The sequence below is a fragment of the Pteropus medius genome, unplaced genomic scaffold (genome assembly GCF_902729225.1).
Source record: "Pteropus medius unplaced genomic scaffold, Ma_sr-lr_union100, whole genome shotgun sequence".
In the NCBI taxonomy this organism is placed as follows: Eukaryota; Metazoa; Chordata; class Mammalia; order Chiroptera; family Pteropodidae; genus Pteropus; species Pteropus medius.
Genome location: NW_024352780.1, coordinates 160,902 through 165,510, shown reverse-complemented (window position 1 = coordinate 165,510; position 4,609 = coordinate 160,902). Strand labels below are relative to the sequence as shown.

The 4,609-nt window shown below is 56.1% G+C and overlaps 1 protein-coding gene across 3 annotated transcripts in view; it reads left to right on the top strand.

The window, feature by feature from the left end:
• The first annotated feature begins 3,713 nt into the window (after nucleotides 1–3,713).
• Nucleotides 3,714–4,609, top strand: part of POLD2 (DNA polymerase delta 2, accessory subunit) — a 6,272-nt gene continuing 5,376 nt past the window's right edge. Inside the window, exon 1 of one of the 3 annotated variants that reach the window (XM_039847054.1) lies at nucleotides 3,714–3,771. The gene's annotated coding sequence lies outside the window, so the exon portion shown is untranslated. Of the gene's footprint in view, nucleotides 3,772–3,832; nucleotides 4,276–4,609 lie in introns of those variants that run through there. The other 2 variants (XM_039847056.1, XM_039847055.1) reach the window with 2 other exon arrangements.

The following is a 4,609-nucleotide window of genomic DNA, read 5'->3' as shown; positions in this document are numbered from 1 at the left end:
CCCACTCCCACCCCGTCTTCCTCCAGTGTGGCTCTTGTGACCACTCCTTGACCCCCACTGGAGCTGTGACCTCATCCTACCTGCCATGTGGCTCAGACAGCTCAAAGCAGCCTGTCACGTCCTGTAAGTGACACTCCTGGTCTGGGGGACACAGGGGCCACCTCGCCTGCCTCCCCGCACACTCAGCTCTGCTCCTGCATCATGCAGTAAACGTGCCATAAACATTTCCAGATGGTGGTGATAATGCTTCTTCATGCTGATTTACAGGTTTATCGTCAGGCCCATGGAAGAAACACCCGGACATCCACATGCAAAAGAGTAAGGTTGGACCCTCACCTAAAATCGTATACAGCAATGAACTCAAGATGGATCAAAGACCTAAACCCAAGAGCTAACTACAAAACTCTTAGAAGAAACTGAGGGGAAGCTTCATTTCATGGGATTCAGCAATGATTTCTTGGACACAATGCAACGGAGTAAAAGGCGACCCATGGAATGGGAGAAGGTATTTGCAAATCACATATCCGGTAAGAGATTAATGTCCAGAATATGTAAAGAACTCCGGTTGGCCAAAAAGCCATGAAAAGACATCCAGCATCACTAATCTTCAGGCAAATGCAAGGCAGGACCACAGCGAGACAGCACCGCACACCCATGAGGGTGGCTACTATAGAAAAGCAGAAACAACCCGTGCTGGCGACGATGCGAGAAACTGCAACCGTTGTGCACAGGTGCTGAGAACGTAAAATGGTGCGGCCGCCGTGGAAGGCGGTATGGTGGGTCCTCGGAAGATTACACATGGAATTACTGTTGACCCAGCAATTCCCCTTCTGGGTGTGCGTGAAGGGGGTCGAGCACGGCCTTGAACGGGTATGTGGGCCCCCACTTCACAGCAGCATGGTTCACAGTCGCCAAGAGGCGGGAGCAACCCCAGTGCCCATGGACAGAGGACTGGATGAACTGTGGTCTGAGCACGCAGTGGAATATCATTCATAAAAGGCAATAAAATGTCTCATGCATGCTACAACATGGGTGTGCCCTGAAGACATTGAAACAAGCTAGACAAAAAGACTAATCCTGAGGTTCCACTTGCATGAGGCTCCTAGAACAGACACAGTCATAGGGACAGAAAGCAGAGGTTCACAGGGGCATAGGGGGTGCGGTCAGTGTTTAATGGAGATGGTAGTGGTGACGGCTGCGCAGCAGCGTGAATGTGCTCAACGCCAAGAAACCGTGCTCTTCAGAACAGCTACAGAGCTACATCTGATGTTAGACACGTTTTGCCACAATAAACTGTTTTGATAAAAATACAGGAATGCACAGCTGAGAAGGCCCACTCCCTGCGGTGTGTCCTCACCCAGCCCTTGCTTCCAGGGGGAGCAGGCGCTGATCGAGGGCTCTGTCCCACAGGCACTACCTCTGTTAGGCCTTCTGGGAGCCCTCTACCCTTTTACACACCCACGTAGTTCACTTAGGAACAAACATCTTTGGTTTCAGGTTCAGAAAACCCAAAGTGGAGAAAGCAAACTTTGAAATAACAAGTAAGCGGTTGCTGGTCTTGGTTCAGTGGCTAAGCAGTTCCCGGGTTGGAATCTCGTGTTCTCTTATGGTTCCAGGACACAGTTACGTACTATATTCGTGACAAAAAGGTTGACAGGCAGCAGGCTACACCCCTCCCTTTTATCACTAAAGCATATTTCTCAGAAGCCCAAACCCCCATCCTGCCAGACTTCTAATGTGTCGGCCACATCTGATCTCATCACCACGGATGCTGCCAGGGAGGCTGGGAAAGTTGACAAAGACTTTCCATCCTTGCTGATAGCAAGAGGAAGAGGGTTAGGGAAGGAATTCTGTTGGCCCCCAACAGTGCCGGCACCCTGTGGAAGTACACCCACTCACCCTTCCCTGCCCTCTCACAGCCCTCGGCATTCCTACTCTGGCTGCTGCCTAGGGGTCTGTCCCGGACCCCCTCAGCTGCCCCATCTGTGGAAGGCTACACAGCTCCATGTCTGAGTACTGAGCGCAGGGGACGCAGGCAGGTGGGTTTGGATTCTGGCTCCGGCTTCCTGGCTGAGACCCTGTGCAGTGAAGCATCGTTCTGTGCAATGGAGATGTTAGTAGTGTAAAAGTGGAAATTCTCCAGTTTCAGGGAAGAGGTATCTCCAGGCACCATCCCGTAGGGAGAGCAGTAACTCAGTTACAGGGAGGTGATATCCCCGGGCGCCAGCCCCAGGGGGAAGCGCAACATTCCAAGGAAAAGATGATAAAACTGTCTATTAGGCCGTTTGCTGGGAGTTCCCCTGAATGCATTTATCTGTGTACAAAGAGTTAACGACTAACTTCTGCTTCTTGTCATCTGTTCATTCAAAGATGTAGTAAAAAAACCTTATAAGCAGCCTGCTTGGGAAGCTCGGGGCTGATCTCCTCTAGCCCTGCGTGGTAGTCAGTAGTCGGCCGGCTAATAAAGGCTCATAATTAATCTCAATTGGCTCCGTGGGTCTCAGAATCATTCGCGCCACAACAGTAGTGCCTGCCTCACGGGGCTACACTGACTCAATGAGATGATGCTCTTAAGACACTTAGCACAGTGCCTGGCCAAACGATGTATCCATTCATTCACTCAAGAAATACGAGCTGAACTGGGACTCTCCGTGTGCCAGCACCATGGTCCTCACATACCCTCAGAGGGCAGTCTCACACAGTTCAGTCTGCACTGCACAGATGTTTGACAAGTGCCTTATTAAATGGCAGGGGCGCTGCAGAGAGGTGCAGGGTATTTTTGGGTAACTCAGCTGACCTTGGGGGCACCTGTTCAAGTGGAGGCCCAGGACCCATTACTGTCAGTCAGGCTGCCTTGGAGCGAGTCCAGCTGTTACTCGCTAGCTGACCTCTCTGTGCCTGTTTCCTCATCTTCAAAGGGTTATCTGAGGATTAGGTGAACGTGTCAAGAACTGAGAACAGTGGTAGGGCCATAGCGAGGGCTTTTATGGGACATCCATTATTGGTATCCACTTTGTCGTAGACACAGACTGGGACGCAGGACACAGATGCGCGGTCAGCGAGCGAGAGTGACGCAGAAGCTTCATAGGGATGGGACCCTCAGCTCGCTTGGGAATTCTGTGGAAAAGAGCACCCCAAGTAGGGACGGCACGGGGACGGGGCTGGTGGGTAGGAAGGAGGGTGGACGGGGTGGTGAGGCCAGACAGGGCAGCGCTGGGTGGAGGCTGGACTGTGGCCCTTCGCTGGGGGTCTCACACCGCTCTGCTTCCCTGACCCTGACCCTGACCCTCCTCCGGGGTCCTGGACCCCAGTGCCCGCCCCACCCACGGCCCTCCGCGGCGGAATCGCTCTCCCGGGGTGCAGCCTTCGGCCTCAGTCCTCCCACCGTGTTGTCAGCACCGGCGGCCACTGCTGAGTCTGTCGCCCGGCGGGCCCTTGAAGGCACGAAGGCCTCAGGGACGGGCCTCCGAGGAGGGTTCCGGGAAGGCGAGACGCCGGCCGCGCTGGCACCCCCGCCCCGCGCTGCCCGGGGGACGGGGGCGTGGCTCCGCGCATGCGCTGCGTTCAGGGGCAGAGCGCGCGGAGCTGGTGGGGTGGGGCGCGCGCGGATTGGCTGATGCGGCGCGCGGCGGTGGGCGGGCCTGCGGTGACGGGCAGAACGATTGGCTGGCTGCGGCGGTGGGCGGGCCCGCAGTGACGGGAAGAGCGATTGGCTGGCTGAGGCGGTAGGCGGGCGGGGCGCGCAGATTGGCGGATGCGGCGCGCGGGGAGGTGAGTGGGTTCTGGTGTCGCCCAGGCGGCCTGGGGACGCTGGGTGGCCGCGGGCGGCGGCCTGTGTCGTCTCGCGCATCCTGAGCGGAGTCACTACCGTGCCCCGCGAGCCGACCTGAGAGTGCGGGCGGGGGCGGGTGCTGGCGGGGCCTGCTCCGGGACTGCGGCCGGGGTGCCGCCCTCCGCTACCCCGCGCCCCATGCACGTCGAGGCTGAAAGTTAATTCAGATTCCGCCCCTTCCCAGACCTGTCCGATAGAAATAGGGCCCAGGTCACCTAGTTGATGTAGGGAAAAGGTAAATGAAAGAGAAGTCAGTTTGGTGTCACATCTTGTGTGATGCACCACGTGCAAACCTGTGATCCCGGCCTGTGAAGTGGCCAAGCCGGTCTGCACGGGTCCTGGGAGCCTGCGGGGCTTCGACGGCCACAGCACATCTCGGAGTGTGGTTGCTGCAAGAAAGGAGTCGGGTGCTGGTCCCTCTCGCTCTTGGAGTTTCTGTTCTGGTCAGAGGAGGCAGACAGTAAACTTAGGAGTGAGGGAGACACCCTTGTGGGCCTCCTGGTGGGGGACATGTGAGCAGGACCAGTGGAGTAGATCTTGGAGGCCATTGTAGAGACTTGGGGGTTATTGAGTGAAATGGGGAACCTTTGGAGAGTTCTGAGCAAAGGACTGGCTGACTTGTTTTACATCTATTATCTAATAATAGACTTATTTTACAACAGGCTTACCTGGCTCAGGCCCTGAGATGGGGCAGGTGCCGGGCAGCTGGATGGAGGCAGATGAGGACTTCCATGTGGGGCGGGTGGAGTTGGAGACCCTGTGTTCAGGTGGAGGTGT